The sequence below is a fragment of the Equus przewalskii genome, chromosome 17, assembly GCF_037783145.1.
Source record: "Equus przewalskii isolate Varuska chromosome 17, EquPr2, whole genome shotgun sequence".
Classification (NCBI taxonomy): Eukaryota; Metazoa; Chordata; class Mammalia; order Perissodactyla; family Equidae; genus Equus; species Equus przewalskii.
Window position 1 is genome coordinate 31,862,094 of NC_091847.1, and position 26,562 is coordinate 31,888,655.

At 36.8% G+C, this 26,562-nt stretch overlaps 1 long non-coding RNA gene across 1 annotated transcript; it reads left to right on the forward strand.

The window, feature by feature from the left end:
- Positions 1-943: 943 nt before the first annotated feature.
- Positions 944-3,132, forward strand: LOC139076606 (uncharacterized). Its single transcript, XR_011528345.1, has 2 exons — positions 944-1,097; positions 1,768-3,132. It is a non-coding gene; the product is annotated as an uncharacterized lncRNA (long non-coding RNA).
- Positions 3,133-26,562: the final 23,430 nt, after the last annotated feature.

Consider the following 26,562-nt stretch of genomic DNA (forward strand, 5'->3'; position numbering starts at 1 on the left):
AAAGGCATGTGTCAGAATTGTGAGAATTTCCATACAAAGCGCAATCATGCCCTTGCATATTCCTACTTTATTCTCATAGCAATAGTCTCTTTAGCTACAGCATATAGGAGCTGTCAGCTAGATGGTGTTAGAATGCCTAGTTCATCAAACAAACTCAAATAAGAGTCCATGAAAGTAAAACATAATTAAGAAAGGAGAGCGCGTAAGAAAGTCGGAAATTCAGAGGGATATAAGGACACTGGGTCAGGTGCCCATGCCATTCGTGCACATTTGCATGTGTGTATGTTTGAAGGAAGAATTTTCTTCATTTCAGTTGGGTACTCACTTCAATCACCATCCACAGAAAAGAAGTGCAAATCTTTTAGCCTGTGTTTTAGAGCTGACATATTTTCCCTCTCACGTCTTTGATTTACTCTGCTGAAATGCCTGGTTCTCAGATCAGCTTCCGTATGGACTGCAGAACAGAGAGACAGAAATGGACGCACTGGGAAAAAAACCCTCTGCGCTTCCCTAAAGGTCATGGGAGTCGAATTCACTGTAATTAAGTGTTTGTAAGATCAGGGAGAACACAGGCTCCAGAGGGAACACATGCTCCACAGTGTGAATTGAAGTTCAGAATGTCGCCTTCTTCCTTTGTGCTGAGTTGAGCTCCAAGGGCTAGGAGGAGGAGTGCTTTCTAAACTCCAAGGTGTATTCCCACTCCATGTCATGTTCCAAATCACGCAAAATTGTCCAGGGTGTGATTTCCATAAAGCAAGGCCAAAGGCCCTTGACGATCGCAAGGAATGGGGTTTCTCTCTTCATCACTGTTAGCAAGATCTTTTCTGGGCTCTGGACAGCTTCTGTGAAAATATGGTATTCCAAGCTATATGCTATAGCTTCCCTCTTTTCCATCTTGTCTTCCTTTCCTTTCCTTGACAAGTAATTTCTCCCTCTAAATAAGAGACAAAGCAGTTTGAAGGATTTGGATGGGCACTAACTGAAGGAAGCAGTCGAAATGCTAAAACATTGGGCAGAGAAGATAAGAGACCTTGGGAACCCCCATGCCAAAACTTCTGCAAGAAACAGCAATTCAGCAAGCCCTGCAATGAGTTTAGGTATGTTCCCTTCTTCTGTTACTGCATCCTGCTTATTTGGGCTTAGCCAAAAAAGCATACATAATACAATTTCCACTTCTTTCTATTATACGTAAGTGCAAAGAATGAGTTTAGACTTAAATTGGAAAGGGCTTAGAATGGGGGAGGGGAGTCCTTCAATCAATTTATCTATCTAGCTAATCATCTCTAAGCCAGAAATGAAAACCAATTTGATTTTCTGAGAACCCTAACAAGCAAGCTAATTTTTCCAAAATTATTTTTGGAACAAGTATGAACAGAGATGAATATAATGAGTTTCAGTTTTCCTCCGGTTATGAATCTATTGTGATGGGTTGGAGCAAAGGTAGTTAAAGTTCTCGAACACTAGCTGCCGTGGAGCAATTCCTCCTGCTCCCAGCAAGTCTGTCTAAAGGTATAAGGTTGCTTGTTAAACTCAGGAGCGTATCTAGGGATTTCATTTAAGTGCGTTGGCCTCCTAGCATGTTGATTTGGAATTTTACACTGGCGAAGCTGAAACCATGGGAACTTTATGAAATTGTGTTTAATTTTCACTTGCAATTTGAAAGCAATCTCCTCTCCCTCTCTCTTCCCCTTGTTAATGGACACGTTTTGATACTTTTGCTATTATTCTTTTAATCCTTTGAGTAAGTGGTTTTGTTTTTTGTCATAGTGTTATTCTCCTGAAGCTGCTTTTATGTCAGCAAGATGTTAAAGCTGTTTGATGGACGACATGTCAGAGAAGAGGTACTTGGCTAACTCATTCCCTATTACTCCTGGAATGTGACAAGCTTCAGTTTCATTCAATAGAGTTTACACAGCTGTGCGTAAGGACACTGTATGAGGCCTTGGAGTTCAATCACTCACCAAAATAAATCAACCAACAAATATTTATTGGACATCTACTGTGTTGGTAGAACAATGTATCTTGAGCTGGTGCTGGAATATATTACAAATCCACAGAGAAAGAATTTAAGCTCAGAAGCTTTCATATTTATCAAATGCTGTGGATAATCATTTAGGAGGTGTTCAGAGGAGCTGCTTATGCCATAAGATGGTCTGTGTAAAACTGTGCATGTTTTGTGGAGTAACAGACGCAAAGTCTAAAGAGACTTGCCATCATGTATCAGGAGCTCCACTGCACCCCCCCAAATAGAATAAACTGAACAAACAAAGAGACAACCAAAAACATCAGAAGACCTTCTTTAGAAATACAGAGTTGACATCTTTGAATGAGTTTAACTTCTTGAGCTATACCCTGTACAGATATGCTTTGACTAAAAAGTAGAATAGATGAAGGCACAGCTGTCCTATGGGAGGTTGACTCAGTGGGTCAACATCAGAGCAGAGCACTGAGCCAAGCCACCAACTCTATGAAGGTCTATGGCAAGGGTTCTCAAGAAGTGTTTGTGTGCCCTGCGGTCTGGGGGACACATTTTGGCAGTCTGCTGTGCAGCCTGAGCTTAGTGTTAATTCTTACATGTCATAATAACAAGCGCCTTCTGAAGTTTGGCTGTGCCAAGCACTGCTTTAGACAGCTTAGGTATATTTCTCATCGAATCCTAGTAGCAACCGTTGGAGGTACTTAGTCTTTATTTTACAGATGAGAAAATTAAGACTTAAATAGGTTTAGTAATGTTCCCAGTGTCAAACAGCTAATAAGTGGCAGAGTTAGTATTCCAATCTTGGTCCTACTTGAAGTCCATGCTCATACTCATGACACATATTGTCATCAACTTGTAAGAGCTTATCTTACTTGACGACATGTCTGATGTTATGAGCGGCCTCATTAGATTTATGTGTGGGTAAAGTGTGGTGGAAGCATTTAGAAACATGATGCATCTTTACATGGATTTGCTGTCATTTCTCTTTCTTCTCTGTGCTCTCCTATAATGTATTTCATTTCTATCTAGTTACCACTTTATATGTTTTATCACCCAACATGACCCTATTTTCCTCTTCTAAGATATTAACTGATAAATAAATGTTTATTGAATAAAAGAATGAATGAATATTTCCCCAAGCAATAATAGCTATATCTTCACCTATCATCAATATCAAAATTTTCTTTTTCTATTTAGCGTTTGGCCACAAGACAAGATCAATAATGCTTAGGTTCATTGCAATGTCTAATCTAACTTCTGACTAATAAAAAAAGCTCCTCTAAGGGGGCAGAGAACCAGATCTTAATTTATGCCTCTGTTCTCAGCATCATATTTTAGTCTTTGACAAATGGTATGCTCAATAATTATTTGTTGAATGATTTAAACATCGCCATTACCTAAAAAATAATAAACATTTATTCAGTAACAGCTATGTGTAAGTCACCAAATTAGGTGATGCATGGAATGCAGGAAAGCATAATAATAATTGTGGTCAGCGTTTTTCGTGTGCTGTGCACCATGCTGAGTACTTTCTTTCCATGTGTTGCACTAAATCCTCCCAAAAACCTGACAGACACTGTCGATATGCCAATGTTGGAAATGGGGAACCTGACTCCTAAAGAAGTTAAGTAAATTATTTACATAGCTTGTAAGTAGCAGAGCCTGGATTTGAACCCAGATCGGGTATTCTAAAACCCAATAGTTTTTTTCTTTTTTTTTTTAGGAAGATTAGCCCTGAGCTAACATCTGCTGCCAATCCTCCTCTTTTTGCTGAGGAAGACCAGCCCTGAGCTATTCTTTTATTAAGCCACTTTCTCTTATGTATTTACAACCATTTCCTGTATATGTTGCTATTCTTTATAGCTTCCAGGCCCCAGAGTGATAATGCAGACCAGGTGTGGGAGACCAGCAGAGCGGCACATTGGAAATTCTCTGGAATGTTGTCCTGGAAGAGTCCCTCAATCCTTTTCTCTCTCTCTCATGGATTATGCACAGCAATCCCCACAACTTTCCTTAGATTCTGGGTTCAAAATCATAGACTAATTTTCATCTCCCAATCAAACTATGAGTTTTAATCCGAGGCAAACATCTTTATTTTTGATGCCACATGAAGAACTTCTATGTTTTTTATTTATAGGCCTATAAGAGTGGGGAAACGGATCTGAATTCTTAATAACTTTCAAACGGCAATGACCTCCTCCCTTTGGAAAGTGGTTTTGAGCCATCAGAACCCGTATGTAATTTGTATCAAAGAAAATATTTGCGTTTGCATTTTTAAAAAACATTTAGTATTTCTTTTAAGTAGGTAATATTCACATGGTTCAAATATCAAAAGTTCTCTAGGCGGTCTTCCTCCTGACTCTGTTTCTCAGCGACCTGGCCCATCTCCAGGAAGCACACACCATTCCCTACTACAAGGAATATTTTTTAAATAAATATTTAAATTGGTAATTTAATGTGGTAATCAGTAATATACATGACTACAAATAGCTAAGAAGATGAATATTTAATGTCGCATTTGAACTAAAATATTGCTTAAAATATCAGATTTCCTGAAATCTTAACATCATATTGATTCTGAGAGTAGCTAAAAGAACAAGAATTCTAACATAAAAATATGAAGGGATGGTCCAACGTTTGGACAATGAGAGATGACTTTTTTACCCAGAACACATATCATGATGTGTTTTTTTGTTATCGTAACGAATCGGAGTCACATGATGGCAGTATTATAGAGGAAGGTAATTAAACTGTGCTATTTAATGCTACCTCTAAGAAATCAATTTTCAGTCTTGTACTTTGACTGAATTATACACGTCATCAAGGGTTTTTTAAAAGATGACAAAGAATCTTAGACCTCTACATGGAGATGCTTTAGGAAAAGAAAGGGACAAAAATTGTTCCAAGATGGAGCAGTATTGAGTACCCCCATAGATGGGACCTCCCCTTCCCTAGCCATAACACCCAGAAATGTGTGATATGTTACCAGGTCATCTCTTGCACTTAAAGACAATCATTCAAAGAAAAAAGTTCACAACCACTGCAACCTCTGAGGTTTATAAAGGTCAACATGTGAGCAGGGATGGAAAGAGCCTTAGACACACCCATTCAAGATTAAAAGTTGATTTTGAAGGGACTGGCACCATGGCCTAGTGGTTAAGTTTGGTGCACTCTGCTTTGGCAGCCCAGGTTTTGTTCCCAGGTGCAGACCTACACCATTCATTGGCAGCCATGTTGTGGCAGCAACCAACACACAAAATAGAGGAAGATTGGCACACATGTTAGTTCAGGGCTAATTTTCCTCAAGTGAAAAAAAAAGAGGAAGATTGGCATCAGATATTAGCTCAGGGTGAATCTTCCTCAGCCAAACAAAAAAGTTGTTTTTGAATAAGGATATATATCCTTACATATATACATTTCTTTCGTGCTTTAAAATAAAAACTAATTAGTTAATTCTCTTTGGAAGTTCAGAACCCAAAACCTCACAGAAATGAAAGATTGAGAACCAAGTTCTAAAGCATTTTTAGGGCTGAATTTGTTTTCAATTTTTTTTGGAGTTCATAATAGTTTGCATCATTGTGAAATTGCAGTTGTACATTATTTCTTGTCTGTCACCATATAAGTGCTTCCTTCACTCCCTGTGCCCACTGGTAACCACTGATCTGCTTTCTTTGTCCATGTGTTCATTTATATTCCACATATGAGTGAAATCATGTTGTGTTCATCTTTCTCAGTCTGGCTTAGCATCATGCCCTCCAGGTCCATCCATGTTATTGCAAATGGGATGATTTTGTCTTTTTTATGGCTGAGTAGTATTCCATTATATATATATACCACAACTTTTTTATCCAATCATCAGTCAATGGGCACTTGGATTGTTTCCATGTCTTGGCTTTTGTGAATAGTGTTGCAATGAACATAGGGGTACATATGTTACTTTGGATTGTTACTTTCAAGTTGTTCAGGTAGATACCCAGTAGTGGGATAGCTGGGTCATATGGTAGTTCTATTTTTAGTTTTTTGAGGAATCTCCATACTGTTTTCCATAGTGACTGCACCAGTTTGCATTCCCACCAGCAGTGTGTGAGGGTTCCTTTTCCTCCACACCCTCTCCAACATTTGTTATTTTCAGTCTTAGTGATTATAGCCATTTTAACAGGCATAAGGTGGTATCTTAGTGTAGTTTTGATTTGGATTTCCCTGATGATTAGTGATGTTGAACATCTTTTCATGTGTTTATTGGCCATCTGTACATCTTCTTTGGAAAAATGTCTGTTCATATCCTCTGCCCTTTTTTTCAATTGGGCCGTTTGTTTTTTTGTTGTTCAGTTGTGCGAGTTCCTTATATATTATAGAGATTAACCCCTTATCAGATATATGAATTGCAAATATTTTCTCCTGCTTGGTGGGTTGTCTTTTTGTTTTGATCCTAGTTTCTTTTGCCTTGCAGAAGCTCTTTAGTCTGATGAATTCCCACTTGTTTATTTTTTATTTTGTTTCCTTGTCTGAGAAGACATGGTATTCAAAAAGATCCTTTTAAGTTCGATGTCAAAGAGTGAACTACCTATATCATCTTCCAGGAGTTTTATGGTTTCAGGACTTATCTTCAAGTCTTTGATCCATTTTGAGTTTATTTTTGTGTATGGCGTGAGATAATGGTCTATTTTCATTCTTTTGCATGCAGCTGTCCAGTTTTCCCAATACCATTTATTGAAGAGACTATCTTTTCTCCATTGTATGTTCTTGGCACCTTTGTCGAAGATTAGCTGTTCGTATATGTGCGGTTTTATTTCTGGCCTTTCAGTTATGTTCCATTGATCTGTGCGTCTGTTTTTGTACCAGTTCCATGCTGTTTTGATTACTATGGCTTTGTAGCACATTTTGAAGTCAGGGATTGTGATGCCTCCAGCTTTGTTCTTTTTTCTCAGTATTGCTTTAGCAATTTGGGGTCTTTGCTTACCCCATGTGAATTTTAGGATTCTTTGTTCTATTTCTGTGAAGAACGTCATTGGGATTCTTATTGGGATTACATTGAATCTGTAGATTGCTGTGGGTAGTATGGACATTTTAACTATGTTTATTCTTCCAATCCATGTGCATGGAATCTCTTTCCATCTCTCTATGTTATTATCTATTTCTTCCAATAATGTCTTATAGTTTTCTTTGTATAGGTCCTTCACCTCCTTCGTTAAATTTGTTCCTAGGTACTTTATTCTTTTTGTTACAGTTATAAATGGAATTGTATTCTTGAGTTCTCTTTCTGTAAGTTCATTATTAGAGTACAGATATACCACTGATTTTTGTAGGTTGATTTTGTGTGCCACAACTTTACTGTAGTTGTAGTTGTTAATTATTTCTAATAGTTTTCTAATGGATTCTTAGGGTTTTCTATATATAAGATCATGTTGTCTGCAAACAGTGAGTTTCACTTCTTCACTTCCTATTTGGATTCCTTTTATTCCTTTCTCTTGCCTAATTGCTCTGGCCAAAGCATCCAGTACTATGTTGAATAACAGTGGTGAGAACGGGCATCCTTGTCTTGTTCTTGGTCTCAGAGGGACAGTATTCAGTTTTTCCCCATTGAGTATGATGTTGGCTGTGGGTTTGTCATATATGGCCTTTAATATGTTGAGGTCGTTTCCTTCTATCCCCATTTTGTTAAGAGTTTTTATCATAAATGGCTGTTGGATCTTGTCAAATGCTTTCTCTGCATGTATTGAGATGATCATGTGGTTTTTATTCCTCATTTTATTAATGTGGTGTATCACATTGATTGATTTCGGATGTTGAACCATCCCTGTGTCCTTGATATAAATCTCACTTGATCGTGATATATGATCTTTTTGTGGTATTGCTGTATTCAGGTTGCCAATATTTTGTTAAGGATTTTTGCATCTATGTTCATCAGTGATATTGGCCTATAGTTTTCGTTTTTCGTGTTGTCCTTGTCAGGCTTTGGTATCAGAGTGATGTTGGCTTTGTTGAATCTGTTAGGAAGCATTCCATCTTCCCTGATTTTTTGGAATAGCTTGAGCAGGATAAGTATTAAATCCTCTCTGAAAGTTTGGTAGAATTTCCCAGGGAAGCCACCTGGTCCTGGGCTTTTATTTTTTTTAACTCATGTTCTTCTGGAGTAGGGATAAGGATACTATGGAGGTGAGGGGATGTAAACACCAAGTGGCTTCTCTAAGAGTTGTGTGTGAATGTTTTAACACGAATTTCTGAGGGAAAATAGACCTGGAAGCACTTTCAGCTCTTATCGTGATGGTTTGTCTGTTCCATGAGTTTTGCTGAAGCATCTATGTATTATCATTTAGGCAAAAGAGATAAAGTAAGGACTTGGTTCGTATTTCAAGCTGATGCAGTTCAGATGAATCTCATCAAGATTTCCATGTACACATTAAATCAAAAGTTTTGTGTTTAATGAGCAAACCTGCCAATATTATATAATATTTTGACTCCTCCTTGTGCAGGCATCCTTAAGGAACCAGATTATGCTCAGTTCTGGGATAGATTTGCCTTGTTTTCACTATAATTTTCTTTCCCATAACAGGACAGCATTCCCTTTGGTGTTTATAATGGCATGATCCTCAGGTAGAACGTTACTGTGTTTAGAAATATCCAATTTGAAAAAGAATGTGATGGATAGCAATAATTTATATTTCATTTTTCAGAGAGGACACTGAGTTTCATAAGAAAAACTCTCAAATGATGTATGTATATTTGGTTTGTGGGTCAGAGCTTCCTGTACACAAAGGCAAATTTAAATTATAACTTAATTAGGATTAGTCATCCTCATGGAGGGCAAGAAGAGCATAATTGAATTCCATGGAGAGTCTCTCTGACTCATTCATTGATTATATTATCCTTGACAGAGAACCTCCCAAACCCATTTATTGATTGTTATTCTTGCCCACCTCCAACCTGAAGGTTTTTAAAATAGTGGAATTGCCTTAAGCAAGATTAGAAGGTGTGAATTTCATTCCCTTTAATTTCTTCTGCTCTTCTTAGCTGCTGGCCAGTGACACAAACAGCAGAAAGGGGAATCAGGCATTGAATGTGCTTAAAGGAATCCACAAACTTGATTTTAAAAATGCCTCTGACTATTTGTGATTTGATTAGGATAATGAGTCTTGTGTTACTGATACTACATTCTGAAAATCATATATTCTGAGTACTGCTGATTGCCAGGTTTAAAATGATAACTTGCATCTGGGGTTTGGTGCTATGATGACGTTTATTTTACTATGGCCATCATTATCATCATCATCAACATCATTATATAAAATCACAGTTTGTCATGTTATAAGTGACCTCAATTTAGGCCTTGCCCAGGCTGAATGGTTCTTTTCTATTAACAGTTGTGTCTATGTCTGTATGTTCCAGCCTTCAAAGGATTGTTTTCATGACTCCAACAAACTGATCTTATAATCTAGGGTCAATAACCCCTGGTGAGCAGTGTAGCTTCTGTCATGTTTTATGCAAAAGCATGGTTTATATGAGATGAAACAAATTAAAAAAAATGAAACTAAGGAAATGAGATGAAAACTAAACTTAATTATTGAGCACCAACTATGTGTTAGGCATCCTGCTGGGTGTAAAGCACAGAGGTAAATGAAATCTGCGCTGTCCCTGTCCTTGTGGAGATTATACACCATTGGAAGAGAAGGAAAATCTAATAGGTGCTTTTATAGGGCAATATAAAGATCTGTGCAAATATATTTATTTGCAGAATGCCTTACCCGGGCTTGACAGGTGGTTCATGAAGGAAGGCTTCACCAAGAAAGTGCTGCTGATTTGAGACATGAAGAGTCAGTAATAGATAGCCAAACATGAGAGGCTGAGGTATAACGTGGTGATTCTAAGAAGAGAAACCTTTCTGTTAGCGGTACTGAGCCTAAAGAGAGCAGGAGTACCTCAGGAAATGAAAGACTTTCAGTGTGGTGAGAATAAGGACAGGGGAGGGGAAAGTGGTGCGAAATCAGGCTAGAAAGGAGAGCAGGGTCCAAAGCAGATCGTGCGGGGACTTAGCCATCTTGTTAGTGAATTTGGGCATTTTTCTAAGAGCAATGAGAAGCAGTGACGAGTTTCCCAAAAGAAAACAATGTTATTATGTTTATATTTTTAAGATTTTACAATGACTGGAGTAGAGAGAACAGAGCATCAGTAGATCAGTTAGTCAGGAAACAATTAGAGAAATCTAAGTGAGAGACAATGGAGGCAATGATGCAACAATGAGAGAAAGGAGTAAGTGATTTTTAGAAATATACAGCAAACATATAGAATTATCAGTTCCCTTCATGAGTAATAGTTGTGGTGGATACTAAATCTAAGTAGCAAACCCAAGTTCCCAGTTGTCTCACTGGAAAATGACCCAGACTGGGGAGAAAGTTGATGAATTCTATTGTGGGAATGTTGCACTTCAAGTATTGGTTGGAAATCCAAGTGGAAATATCCAGAGGACTGTTGGATATAAGGATCTCAAATTCAGGAGAATCAGCACACAGCCTTGGAAGGAGACGGGGTTACCCAGTGTGTGATAAGAGAGAGTGTAGTTCTGAATAGACTTTTAAGGGCTGGGGGAAGGACAGCTTCCAAGCTGGAAAGCCAAATCACACCTCTGCAGCAATCAGTCGGCCCAAAAGGAGATACAACTTCTTTGTGAAAGGCACACTCCTTGCACTAGGAGGAAAAAAGGCATTCTTATCAGACCACCAAAGGAATTTTCAAACAAAACTTACTCCATTAGTCTCCTCCCATATATCCACCATCCCACCATTTGCTGACCTTGGAAGCCTAAAACTGCTTTCCTTTGTCCTATCATTTCTCTACAACTTTGTTGTCCTTTGTTGAAGATACTGTAGACACTGGAATTCTGAGCCACCATTTTGAGCTACTTCTTGTTTAGGTTTCTCTACCATCATGTGCACTGCATGAGATAATTAATGGTTTTTCTCCTAAAAAAATAGAGACCTAAAAGGATAGATCAGAAAAGTAAAAGAAAAATCTGAGGAGGTGAAAAGCATGGGACCATGGTAGCTAAGAGATGGGAGCATTTCAAGAAGAGAGCGTTCAGTGATGCAGAGAAGTCAAATCAAACTGTCTGAGATATGTCCATTGCATTTGGCAACAAATAGGTCACCGGTGACCTTGGCAGTGAAGTGGTGATAGTGAAAACCCAGAGGTGGGGGGAAGAAGTGTAGGAGGTGAGGGAATGGCAACAATAAGTATAGGCAGCACTTTCAAGAAGTTTGGTTCGAAAGGGAGGAAAGAAGTAAAACAAGTTCCTTTACAAAAGTAAAATTTCTCATAATATCAGCTAAACTTAAATGTTATCCAAGATTGCACAATATTATATTTAAAATATAAATGGTTCTAGAGAACATTTCAAAGGAAATGCCTTTCTCTCTAATTCTTAAATATTTTGAATTTGTGCCAATGCTTAATGTTCAAAATTCTTGTTTAGCATATTCCTTTTCAACTTAGTCCATGTCTCTTAACTGACAAAAGTCAACTGTTTCTTCTAAGGGCATATTTGGCTCCACAGACGTGTGGCTTACAGCCATTTTTGTCATCAAAAGCTTTTTAGATTGCTGGATTACACAGCCAACAAAGAGAGAGCACTCCAACAGCTCAACACTAATGAGAGGTTTAGATATGGCTTTATACCATCGCTGATAACGTCTCTCTCTTTCCACTGAGGAATAAGTGAACTACCTTAAAGTCTAACTAATTTAACCTTCTTGGTTTACAGATGAAGAAACAAATGCTTAGAGAATTATTTTATGTCTACAACATAGGATATATATAATGAAAGAATGGGAGCCAGAACCCAGATCTCAATGATTTGGTTGCATATCCCATCTTTTCCCATTGAATGTGTGCCTCTTAATGTTATGATAGAGTCCCTTCCGAATCAGAAAGGTAAGGTTTTTAAAAATGAGATAGATGACCTCTCTCTTTTGGTGTTAATAATTATTAGTGACCGCTAGAACTTTACATGAAATGCCAGACTCTTCTGTAGTGTTTGCTCATGTTAAGGACCTCGATTTGGGGTCAAATACAAACTCCTTCAGCAGGAGTGCTCCTTAGAACTAATTCTGACAAGAGTTTGTTTCCCTACTAAACGAAAACCATGTTATCACTCCTATTTGATAAGTTAACTGAGAATTCAAATAGAGATCTAAAAGAGTTCTAGGACTGCAAGAATTGGGAAAGTTTCCCTAAACATGTTGGACTAAAGCTTTGCCAGTCATGGTAGATGTTGGGATAATTCCATTCCATAGTAAGAAGCCACTCTAGACATCAAGTCAGAAATTTGCTCAAAATCCTTCTGTCATTGTGGTTTAAAAAGAAATAAGAAACATTGTTAGGAGCAAAACTGGTGAAGAAATGATTGAAAAAATAATACTAGCATCAAAATGACAGTCTTGGCTATTGTGATGAGTAGATTCGGGGGAAATATATAAATTTTAAATATAAATACACACAGACCTTTAGTTGTAAGACACAGTGATATCCTGAAACTGCTCTGAGGATCCTTTTTTATGAAACTTGAAGAAGAAAGAAAATATTTTCCGTATGTCTCCTTCAAAAGAACTGGGTCCAAATTTCTCACATACTAGTGATTGACCCCCTGAAGGATATATTCTATAAAATCAACTATGACTTTTTATATTTTAATGACAGCCTCATACCTGCTTCAAAATTTAGACACTGACAAAACTTTGATGTGTTTTACTTGCCTTCTCTCCATTTTTGCTTCGTTATATAATTTAAACCACATGTTCCCATTTTTTAAAATCAAATCTTTCCATTAAATATTATTTTCCCACCAAAAAAACAGAGAAAAAAATAATATTCCTATGAATAAACTCACAAACCAGAGATCCAAATACTGTAGGGAAAATGTCATTTTCTAGATCGAAATAGTAATAAAAAAATGACAAAAATTTATATTGCATCACATAAAAATGCCAAAGAAATCATACTCATTTTGGGGGGATAATCATGGTTGAATCTGTACCATGCAACTTGAAGTCTATCAGACAAAACTGGAAACAGAGAAGAACTGAAAGTGTTCTTTTTTATTTTGTATTGTTTCTTGGTTCAGTATATGAAAGAATATTAAACAGTATGTGACAATTGTCTATTTTCTACAGGGATGGATGTGAACAACAAGCATTTGTGTTTGTTTTACTTTGTTTTTAATAAGAATGGAGTCGTCTTGGAAACAGATATACTCTGAGAATGAGGAAATGATATAAAACTAAATCATTTCACAGAAACTGGTAAAATTTTAATATGAATGAAAATATCTTATTAAAAGAGTTCTATTATATCTTTGTTCCATATTATAAAATTTTGGCTTATGTTGTACACAGGTTTACAGTGTTCAAAGGGCTTTCACTGCTATTTCTTTTTTATTTTCATACCTTCTTGTGAAGTAGTCAAAAAGTCATAAGTACCAATTTTTGGATGAAGAAATTGAGGCTCAAAAACTAAGTGTTTAAAAAGGCCATTTGAATCTTAATGCAGAATTCTTTGCATGTACTATTCTGACATTATTCTGAAAAGACTCACATTGCTTTTGACTTAACTCATTTATACTAATTGTATTTGTTACATCAGGATAAATCTTCCCTTACAAATTGAAACAAAATATATAACTTCATTATAATTTATTGATTAATTATGCCTTAATTCATTCCATTCTTTATTTTTAAAATAGCAAAATTATACGATAAAACAACAACTGTAGTCTTCAGATTTTTTGTTTGATTCATTAACATTTAGCCTAGAATTGGGCCACTTAGGGCAGGGGGAGCGGTCCCTTCTGAGTATAGGCATTAAGGGAGTATATTATCTGTAGGGGGCTTAAAAACAAAATTACAGTAAAAAAGTCAAACAACAAGTCAGTCTTCCTTTTATTATTAGTGTACTACATGAACTCTAAATAATGACAGTGATAAAATAGTCTCCTCTACCAAGGTGGACTAATCCCACAGTCCTATCCTTCCACCCATACTCCACTGTCATATCTCATGCATCATGTACAACACTTGAACTTCTTTATCAGAGTCCACCCCAAGATAATATATGTTGTGTAGCTTAAGGTGACAAGTACTATTTTTACTTTAATTTGCCTTGACAGTGAGAAGCTGCAACTCACAGGAAACACACATCTCCATATTCTGTCTTCTTGGTGATAATGCTTTCCCAAAGATATGCCCTTATGAGATGTTGGGCAGAAAACTGATGCCCAATGGAAGTGAAGTCAGAATTTTGGAGTTGTTTTTCTCCCAAGTACACTTGCTGATTTCAGTAGGAGTAGCTGAGAGCCTAAAAGACTTAATAGTCCATTTGTGACAACGTGAATGGAATGTTGAGGGCATTCTGCTAAATGAAATGTTAGACAGGGGATGACAAATACTGTATATTATCACTTATATGTGTTATCTAAAAAACCCAAACCCATATAAACAGAGACTGGAATGGTAGTTACCAGGGGCTGGGGGGTGAGAGAAAGGGGAGTTGTTAGTCAAACGGTACAAACTTCCAATGATAAAATCAATAAGTTTTGGGGATCTAACATAAAGCATGGTGATTATAGTTAATAACACAGTATTATATAGTTGAAAGCTACGAAGAGAGTAGATCTGAAATGTTCTCACCACAGAAATCAGCCCATTGAATGCTTCAAAGTTACATAATTTTATATGTCAATTATATCTCAATAAAAGCTGAGGGAAAAAAGATTTAATGGTGCTTTTGAGTGTCTCACCAAGCTAGTGAGATAGGAATTAGAATTCCCACATTTGGGAGCCCTAATGAAAGCCTTTTGCGTATGGTTGGAATCATGAACACTGAGACCCTAAGGCTAATGGTAAATTACAATTGGACAGATTGTGCTGGGGAGCCTAGCACTGTTTTGAATCACCTCAATCCCTGAAATTTTTATTGGTAGAATCAAAGAGACTTAGCAGGGTGGAATAGAATATCATTTAGGTCTCAAGTTATTTCTATGAACAATGTTTGCTAATAAAATGAGTAGCAGCAAACCAAAGTAACCAGACATAAAAGGAGACAAGCCAATATGAGTAGACACCAATAGAAACAACGAACAGAAACAGAACTACAAAACCACAGTGGCTCAAGACAATAAAGTCATCAGATATAGACTTTAAAGGAATTGTCCTTACTATATTAAGAAATACAAAAGACAAATTAAAAGTTCAACAGAGATCTGGAACCAAAGAGAACCTGATTATAATTGCCACACTGAGAATTATAATAACTAAAAATAAGGTCTAAATGAATGGGATTAACAGCAGATTACACTCAGTTGGAGAATTAGTGAACTGGAAACTAGAAAAAAATATCCAGAATGAAGCATAAGAGTGTTAAAAGAATAGAAAATGGAATAGTGGGTATGAAACATATATACAGAAAAGAAGTAATATATATTTATTGAAGTCCTCTAAGGAGAAAAGAGAAAGAAAAGGACAGAAGCAGCAAGTGAAGAAATAATGGTGGTGAATTTTCCAAAACTGATGGGAGATATTAAGAAATTTGTAAAACTTCAAAGCAAGAAAATTTTAAAAATCTACATCTAAATGGATCAAAACAAAGCTGCTGAGAGCCAAAAACAATGATAAAATCTTAAAAGTAGCAAAAACAAGCAAAAAACAGATTGCTTTTGTAAAGAGCAAAAATTTGACTGACAGCTGATTACTGAACAGAAATGTTATAAAATTGAAGAATAAGGAATAACATCTCTAGAATATGAAAAAAGCAAACAAAAAACTGCTGACATGGAATTCCATAACTCATAAAAATAACCTTCAAGAATGAAATATTTTTCAGATGAAGTAAAGTTTTTTTAAGTGACCCCCTACAGGCCTATTTTAAAATAAATACTAAAAGATTTATTTTTGGCAGGAAGAAAATGATCCCAAACCTGAGAGATGCTGAAAGTTATGTAATGATAAATATGTAGATACATCAGACTAAATATTAACTGTGTAAAACAATAACAGTGGCTTATAGGTTTTCTAATGTACATAGAATTTAAATATATGACAACAATGATAAATGGGAGGAAGAGTAAATGGAAAAAAACGTCCTAAGGTCATTGTGTTGCTTCTGAAGATGGTTAAAGTACCAATTAATTTAGATTTTGATAAACAAAAGATACATGTTGTAATCTTTGGGTAACTACTAAAAATACATTAAAAATAATATATATTGATCCAAAAGAAGGAAATAAATCAAGAGAAAGGAACATAGGACAGTAATTACATTAAATATAAATGAACTACATTTTACAATCAAAGAGCAAAGATTGGCAAACTGAAAAGTAAAAAAGGCATATTAATGACATAAAGATATAGAAAGGTTGAGTGTAAAAGGATAGAAAAAGAAATATCATGGAAAAATTAATCAAAAGAAATCTAGTGTCACTGGTAATATCAGACCAATTAAACTTTCAGGAAGAAAAGTATTATTAGAGGTAAAGACTATTTCATAATGATAAATGTTTTTATTCACCTGGAAAATGAATTCTAATTTATATGCACATAGTGAATAGACTGAAAATATATAAAGCAACAATCGAAAGAGCATGAGGAGAAATAAGCACGTCTGAAATCACAATGGGAAATTTTTAACACACTTGTCTCTGTAACTGATCAATCAGCCAAATGAAACAGAATGAAGATTTGACGGCATTATTATTGACAACAAATTGGAATAATAGACATTAATAGATAACTAAAGCTAATAACTTAAGAAAAAATACATTCCTTTAAGTAACACATGCGATTTAGGGAGAAAATATGCTGGGCCACAAAGCAAGTCTCAATGAAACAAGCCTCAACAAATTTCTAAAGCTTAATTGCTTTATGTCTATTAGTCTATTCTGTCTAATTTAAGGCTTCTTAATTAAATTTGTTGTCAACAACTTTCAAAGATTTGAAATCATACTAATCACAATAAAATTAAGCCAGCAATCAGTTTTAAAATTAACTCGAAAATTTTTTCTTCTTTTGTTTTGTGGAAATCAAGAAAGACAATTAATCAATGGGTCAAATAACAAAGTAAAATGTAAACTGGAAAATATTTTAAGATACAAAAGAGATATTACTAATAACAATAAAAGGAACATAAGAAAAAGTTATTTATATACTCTACACCAATAACTTTGAGTATTTAGAGCAAATTGGCATATTTCTAGAAATATAAAACACACTGAAACTGAAACATAAAGAAATAGAAAATCTAAATAGTCCTATAGTATCTGATTTTCTAATTGATTATACTTTCACAAAGAAAACCCGAAAGATTGCTTCTCAAATGAATTATGCCAAATTCTTAAGGAAGAAATAATATTGGAGAATAGTAAAAGGGGGAATATTCTCCAACTCATTTTCTAGGTCAGTATAACCTAATTTCTAAAATCCATCATGGACAGTACAAAGAAAAATACCAGCTATTCTCATTCATGAACTTAGATGTAAAAGTCCTAAACAAAATATTACATAACTGAATCTGGCAATGTATACAAAGGATGATAAACTAGGACCTGGATTTTTTCCAGGAATTCAAGATTGCTTTTACATTTAAAAACCAATTAATGTATTTGCTAAATAGGAGGAATAAAAGAGGAAATTATATGACCATCTTAATAGATGCAGAAAGAACATTTGATAAGGTAAACACGCATTCAAGATTTAAAAATAGACACGACAAAGTGGAGACAGAAGAAAACTTACTTAATCTTATCAGATCTCTCTACAAAAAAACTACGACATGCATCATGCCTACTGCTAAAATGTTGCATTTTTTTTCTTTTGAGATTGGGAAAAATTCAATGTTGCCTGCTATCATCACTTCTATTCAAAGTTGTATTGGAAGTCCTCCTCAGTGAGTCAAGAAAAAGAAATAAAAGTTATATGAGTTAGAAATAAGGAATCAAAAATATCACACTTTCAAAAGAATCTGTAAAAATTCATTAATGAAATTTGCAAGGCTGTCAAATGAAAGGGAAGTACCCCCAAATCAAGTGTATTTCTATATATATAAGAAAGAAAGAGAAAATAAAATTTAGAAAAAAAAGTTTCACTAAAAATAGCATCTGAAGAAGGCTTCAAATATCTAGAAATAAATGTAACAATCTATGTGCAACTTCCAAGATAGAAAATTATAAATTATTAAGAGAAAGCAAACAGTTTGAAAAACTGATTCTGAAATTTGTATGACAATGCAAAGGACCAAGGTAGGTAAGTCATGCTTGAAGAAGTGGTAAAAGGTGTGAGGTTTTGTTCTCTCAAGTGTCAAGTCTTACTATAAAGCTCCGGTAACTAAGACACTATGATCTTGGCACAAAGTAGAATAGATTAAAGAAATCAGAAGCAGTCCCTCTCATACACGGATTCTTGATTTGCGACAAAGAGTGACTACAGAGCAGTGAGATGGCATAGCTTCTCACCAAACAGTCCTGGCGAGAGTGGATATCCACATGGAGACATGGATCTTGACCCCCTTACTTCACACCATGCAAAAAATAATAATTCTAGATTCATTAGAGATCTATATGTGAAAGACAAAACAAGGTAAAATTTCTAAAAAAGTAAAATAAGAGATTATCTTCATGATCTGGGTAGGGAAAGAATGCTCACAATAACAGAAAAATTGATAAATTAAATTCTATTAAAATTAAGAAGCGTTCATCAAAGGACACCACAAGGAATATAAAAACACAAACTAGACATAAAATAAGACATGGTGTGTGATTTCATTCATATAAACTTCCAAAACCAAGCAAAACTAAACTCTTGTGCTTAGGGGTATATACTTACGTGATAAAACTATAAAGCAAAGCAAGGACTTCCGTAAAAATCAGGACAGTGCTTCCCTCTGGGGTTAGGAGAAGAGGGTAAGGATTGGGTAGCGTCTGAGAGAGGAGATTTTACGCTTGATGTGGGGAGAGGTTACATAATTGTTTGCCTTGTGATAATTTATTAAACTATGTTTTTGTTTTGGGTCCTTTTCAGTATGTATATTACATTTCGCAATATAAAATGTTCAAACAACAAAAACATGTGGACTGGCTGAATGGCCACAACAAAATAGAACATATTAGTGGATCAATATCCACTTAGATGTGTCTGGTTGTGTTTTCATTTCTCTCTTCTTAATCTGAAATTGCCAGTGCTTTGGTTCAAGATTTATATAACATCAAAGGAGCCATGATTATGAAATTTCCAGAAGCATAAAACTAAAATAGATGACAGAATCAAGATTCAAAATAGTCTTGACAGACTTGTAATTCTAGCCCCAAACCAACAAGAGGAAATGTATCAGGAATAACGTAGGCGTAGCACAGCAAACATTGACTGTCGGGCTTTGGCGGTTAGGCAGAGAAGGTCCCAGGGCTCCTGCTGCCAAGAAGTGTTTCACAAAGTCCCTGTGGTGATGTCAGCAGGGCTCTCTGAGTTGGGACTCTCATAAACAAGTGGCTCTTGCATTCAGAGGGAATTTAAAACGCCCACTCAATTGCAGGAACATGTAGAACAGTTAACCCTCAGAGAGGGTCAGTGAAGGGAACACACAAAGCTTTCAGGAACCAAAACCAAACAGCAGCAGCAGCAGCAGCCCACAGTTCTTCCCACCAGCTGGCAAAACAGCCAGCCAGCGTTGGGAGGAAAGCAAAGGTGAGCGCTAGAGAATGATTCTTTAAGCACAAGTATCGGCTCACTGAGAACGGTGACACGCCCTCAGTCATTACAGTCACTGAGGGACAAAGGAAAGGGGATCCAGAGGAACCAGAACAGAGATGGTTACCTCTACCAGCCTGACGATCATGACTGGAGAATAAGAGACTATGTCATCAAATGTTTATAGTTCTCACAACACAATCAAAGTCCTGTCGTTCTTGTCAGGTCCTCCAGCTATCCCCATAAAGTCTTGACTTTAAGAGCCCTACCAGGTCTTGTTAAATACAGTTACTGGATCCAACCCAGCTGGTGCAGGCAAGATCCTTGCACTCCATGTGAGCAAGATGAGTTAAGTGGCACTCCTTCGAGAATTCTCTCAACAGCCCTCAATTTTTCCTGGCTCAAGTGAGGGGAGCTCATAAACCAGTTACACCAGCACAGCATAGGTGAGAACCAACCTCGGGATGTAATTGCTGCTCCGCGTGTCTGATCCCAACTCTGGCAAGGCAGGCACTGGGTCTCTCTTGATTCCCTCTGAATCACCAGGACTAAACCCCAAGTAAAGCTCAGTAGTTACTGAGGATGAAGAGAAGGAATGCTGGCAGGCAGGCAGGCAGAAAGGAAAAAAGGAAGGAAAAATCAGGTAAATAATCCTGCAATTTACGACTGACCATACCTTCAGTTTAAGACAATAGCACAACATGACTAAAGCAAGCATATTGTTAGACTGCAGAAATAGAAGCCTAGAATCTAGACAAAGGGAGGGAAAAACTCGATTCCACTCCCATGAGACCACATCTGCAGCTTTGAGTTCAACACTCGGTTGCCACATTTAAAAAGTGCATCAGGAAAGTTATGCTCAGGGATAGTGATCTAAGGGATGAGAGACCTGCAAACCAAGGCCCATGAACAGTTGAAGAAACCAGAGCTATGAGGCTTGGAAAGCAGGGAACACAAAATGGCCATGTTCCCATGTTGGAGGGGAAGGGTTGTCATGTAGATGGTGTCGGCGTGTTTCACAAACCTAACTGTGCATACGCATCACCTGTCAGAGCTGTGCAAAGAGCCCACTCCAGACCAACTGAGTCAGAACCTCACAGGACGGTGCCTGGACATCTGGTTTGCCTTAAACTCCCTAGAGCGCTCTGATGAAACGCTGATGTTGAGAACCACCAGTGTAGACCGATTCTGCTTTTCTAATTGAAAGTCTTAGGACCAATGTGCAGAAATTATAGAGAAGTACACATGAGTTTAAAAAAAAAAGAAAGAATAAATAATCTTTTTTTTTTTTTGAGGAAGATTAGCCCTGAGCCAACTACTGCCAATCCTCCTCTTTTTGCTGAGGAAGACTGGCCCTGAGCGAACATCTGTGCCCATCTTCCTCTACTTTATATGTGGGATGCCTACCACAGCATGGCTTGCCAAGCAGTGCCATGTCCGCACCCAGGATCCGAAATGGTGAACGCCAGGCTGCCGAGAGAAGAAACGTGTGAACTTAACTGCTGTGCCACCAGGCCAGCCCCTAAAATAATCTTGTTAATCATAAATACTCTGCAATAGAATATCTGGGTTGGCAACAGAGTTGTTTTTGAGAATCCTTGGAAGTAGTCAAAGAGAGACTATAAAACAGCAACTAAATCTTCTGAAGATCCAGCTAAAATACTCCCCATTTATGTGGAAGGCCACTGTAGAAATCTGAGGCTCTTTCTGAGGTTGTTTTTTTGGTGGCAAAGTACATAACTGCTGCATGGTTATCTAAGGTCAGACTTCCAGCAACCTTAAGCTTTCAGAATGCAGGCATTCTGACCTTTACTGCAAAATTTGGCAGCAATGGATAATCAAGCTTATCTGGATTTGACAAGCTTGATTTTCTGTTTCTTTCCCAGCCTGCAGCAGATTAGGAGTAAGTAAGAAGTAAGGATGAGAAGGCTATTGGAAGCCACTCATAATGATAGTCTCAAGCAAGAGTTAGCATAGAGGGAGAAAGCAGAAAAATGTAAAAAGCAAACAGAAATCTATCACTGCACAGTATATTCCTAAATGTTCAACATGATGTCCCTGAGTCGCCTAAAAGTGTTTGATTTATCCTGTAATTAGAAGACAATTTTCACAGAATAGTAGAATTTTGGAAAAAGAACCATTAGAAAGATTTGCTGCAACCTCCTTTCCTATTTTCCTTTTTTACTTTATAATAAAATATAATATTCATACAGAAAAGCATCATATCAAAAGTATATAGCTCACTACATTTTAAAAAACTAAATGCACCTGCATAACCAGTATCCAGATTAAAAAGAAAAACCAAACCAAAAAAAAGAAACCCTCAAACAAAATAAAGGTCATTTCCAGCAACCAAAAGCCCCCCTCCTACTCTCTCTGATCGCTACACTTCCCATCTCCCAAAGATAGCTGCTGTCCCTCTAAGGGCATTGTGTTTGTACCTCATATAAAGAAACTCATACAGCGTGTGCTCTTGTAATATTTTGTGTCTGACTTCTTTTGTCAAACTTTCTGCTTTTTTTTGGTGAGGAAGATTGGCCCTTGAGCTAACATCTGTGTCCAACTTCCTCTATTTTGTATGTGGGACGCTGCCACTGCATGGCTTGATGAGTGGTGTGTTGGTCTGCACCTGGGAATCTCAGGCAGCCAAAGTGGAGTGTGCTAATTTAACCACTAGCCAGCAGGCCAGCCCCTAAACTTTATGTTTTTTAACTAATGACTCTCAGGATGTAACAGTGACTTGTCACACAAATAATGACAAAGCAAAGGACCACAAGAAGACAGCTCTTGATCTCTGGACCAAAGCTATTTTCATTTTCTCTTTTATAACGTTTTTCCTCCATTAGAAAGTCTTTAAAACATGTTTTCATCTTAAATGAGTGTTTCAGTTATATGAATAACCAAAGATACAAAGATACAAAAACAACAAAATTAAACACCTAAATAAGTAATTTATTATTAAATGTGAAACAAGTAGCCCAAATGTCAAATTTTGTCTGTTTACTCTCACATACAATCCAGAAGTAGATAAATTATTGTTTTGGAAAATGGTAATTTTATTTTTGATTTCCTCTATGCCTCCACAAAATTGATTTTACCTAATTTGTAAATTTTCAAAAGGCTAAGCTATCTTTATGAACGTACAACCTTAATAATTCTCATCTTTGCATAAACTAGTGTTATGACCAATGTGGTGGCAAAAATGGCTGGGAAAACAAGCAAAAACATTAGTAAATTGCTTCCAGAACAGTAAGGCCTTGGGCTCTGCCTGAAAGATTAAGTATGGCCTCACTGAATGTGAGGGTGACCTCAACTGCATGCCCCCTTGATGTTGCTCACTGGTTCAATGGACCCTCCTGGTTTTGGCCTGAAAATTGTCAGTTTTGCTTTTATGCTCCCATTGCTTCAAAATCCAAATATTAATAATGCATTATTTTGGAGACAACCTAGAATCAGTGACAGAAGTTATCACTTTAAGGTATAAATGAGAACAGGTTTATTTATAAAAAAAGGAAAATCCCTAAATGGCACGCATATTTAGAAATTCTTAAAATTCTTAAAGAGAGATGTTTGAGTTAGTGACATTCCATTTTGTCTGATGTTTCTATGATCTGTTTGAAGAATATTGGTGAAGGTGATACTGAAACTTTTACATTTGTGATTGTCTTTTTAATGCTATTTCTTTTTATCTGGCCCAATTCAATCTTACACTTAGCATAAACTACAACACTTGTTACTTGCCTACTTAATTATACTACACAGTAAAATGCAGTTAAAAATTGTGTTCTCCCTAAGTCTAATAACACAAATTTAAAATAATAACTTTGCATAAGGCCTATAAAACATCTATAGGTCTTTTTCCTCAAAAAAGTTAGAACATGAGAAAGAACAAAAATTTATCGCATGTAAACAGAATAGAAAAGAGTAACTTTAGCACACAATTGGCAATTGGATATCAAGGAAAAGAGCCAATCTAGCTATATAAATAAGCAAGTGAAAAGGACACACATAGAAACAATTCCACCTCCATTTGCAGCTCAGAGGTCCCATGTGAAGGCAATTAAAAAGAAAATTATTTGCTAGTTGGAGTTAACCCCTTCCTGATACTGTGTCTAAATTCACACTTTATAATTATGTAAGAGGCATATCTAAACATGAAATTTGTAGATGTATATTTTTATGAATCACTTTAAATCAGTCTTTTGCATGAAACATCCATTTGAAAGGCATTTAAGGTGACACTTTTCAAATCATTTTTAAGAAACAGTTAACCTTTAGCCAAAGATTTCAAATTAATTCCTCTTGGCTATTTGTCTCTCAAGCCCACATTGTAAGCTGAGAATTCCTAAACTTTCTACTGCAACATGACAGGGGGCTCTAAAATTTTCTCAAGGGTTTACAAAATTCTTAAATCCAGATTGATTCCATTTGAAAAAAGTCAAAACTTTATCTTTCAAGTGTGGGAAACTTTTATAGGCTGAACAACGCTGGCTGAGTTACTTCAATGGTGGATTTAAAATGTGGAACATAGTTTTCTCTTTTTAACTCATGGACATTTCCTAGTTTGGAAAATGGCATGCAGTCGAGGCAGCCAAACCTGTGTTGGGACAGCAGGAGTGGTGGCATCAAGGAACAGAGCGAAGAAGTCCCCAGGGTCAGTCCCAGGATGATGCTATTTGCAGAGCGTCGTGCACTTGTTTCCTACCAGTTTACTTGCTTGCGAGTAGGTGTGCCTGTGTGTGTGCACGATGCGCATCATTCTGTTCAATTTCCCCGTCTATAAAATGGTGACAGAAACTGTCATCAGGGTCCCTCACATTCAAAAACCTAGGCTTTTGAAAACCAGCTGGAGTTTCTAGGGTGGACAGCAGGCTTGGAAAAATTGAGGAAAAGGAAAGCGAGTAATGATTCCTCTTTTCTCGTCTTTCCAAAGCTGGTCACATCCACTCTCAACCCTGACCAGACCCCCTTTCCTCTGTCACCACTTCTGATGTTGGATCATGACTGGAGAAAAAAGAAAGGGGCAGGAGTCAAAACCTGAAACGTCAAAGGGGAAGCAGAGGAGTGAATCTAAATCTTCTAAAAGGAAAAGTGGGATGTAATTTTCCCTAATTTCCTGTTCCTCTGTTCCTGAGTTACTGGTGAAAGCACTCAGACAAGTGCTAAATATTAGGATCTTCTCCTACTCAGCAAACAGATGGAAAATCAGGGTGGGATAAAAGAAGAAAAGACCTATTAACAGAATCGAATTCCAGATGGGAAAGGATGAAGAAGAACAAATGGCATCCTGGCTTTCCCTCTCAACTATTCACGCTTTTTCCTGCGGGAGGAAAAGGAGGTGGCTCCTCCTGGATGCTCTAAGTCAGGGCAGACAATAAAACATCACGACAGTGACAGCCCGCTTATTACTTTCAGGTTAGTGACCAAAATGAGACCCCAGTGTGGCAGAATTAAAATTCACCATCTTATCCATGAAAGGATTTTCTGTACCAGATATTTTGTTAGAGGTTTTTTTAAAAAAAGCCTAATGTGTTAATATTGAAAATAGGTGCGTGTAATTTGAGAGTGAGTATAAAATACCATGTGTATTAAATTAATAATGTTTCATTACTCACCCATCACAGAGTCATTATTTTAAATAACCATATTTCATTTCAGTGGACAGAGTGTAAATGAGTATGTATTTTTATGTAAAGTGGACCTGCATCATTATTTATTCATGAGTTTTAAAAGGATCATTATTTTTGACAGACAGCTCCTGTCAAAAGATTTATGCATAAGAGCTCATGTTTCCCCACAATAATCATCAATCAATAAACTTTAGAACCTGGTACTTAAAATTCAGTGTTGTAGAGATGCACATTTTGCTCTAATTAAACACATGTTTGCGTTTGGAAAATAAACTGCAACCTCAGTTCAATTATATCTAATCTGAAATATCAATATTGCATGTGCGGGGTGAGTCATGGTTTCAGTTTGGGAATGTGTCTTGTTACATTTTAAGTGATTGCTTTGTTTCCACACAGCAGACTTTTTTTCTGTATCCCTGCGGAGCAGGAGGGAAAGCTTGCAAGATTTAGCTTTTAACACTGTAATTGCTTATCAGTGACGGTCGTTTTCTGAGCAAGGATGCCATCCCTCCCTGCTTTAGACCTTGATTTAAAAGGACCTGGGAGGGCACAGACCAGGCATTTCGGTGGCACAGAAAATTGCACATGTCTTTCAGTACAGGGCTGAGAAGCCAGGTCAGAAAATTGGATGAGATGATGTACAGATAATAACATATAATTACAAAACAGCGAAATTGTAACTGAGACTGATGACAAGGCTGATGGAACACAGTTTCTGAATCCCCAAGAAGACCAAAAAGGCAATGGGTTACCAGTGCGGTGCGAAGACTCACTGCTCAAAGGAGCATTCACGGGTGATACAGCCTTAACCCCAGAGGAAATAATTGAAAGGCTTGCCAGTCCCCTGGGACCAGCTGGCCCTACAGGATTTCCATAGACATTCCATTAGTCTGCTTCCCCAAATCACTGTCTCCAGATGGACTGATAACGCTCAAGACTATTATCATCTGAAATGCTCTTTTGAATAATCTGAATCTGAATGCCTGAATTAAATATACTTTCCTATTTGGCAAAGCCCATCTTCATATCTGGATTTCCAGAATTTAGATTATCCATTATTTTGATATATCACTTTGCTATCAAACACTCAGCATCTAGTATCCATTCTGAGGCTTCGGAATTTGAAAGGGGTACATTTCTCTCTCTGCCTTCCCCACGCAGGCGGTGGCGTGGCAAAACCAGAGCACAGACAGAGAACCCCAGGTAGGACGGCACTTTTAACCTTTGTCTGGGAGAT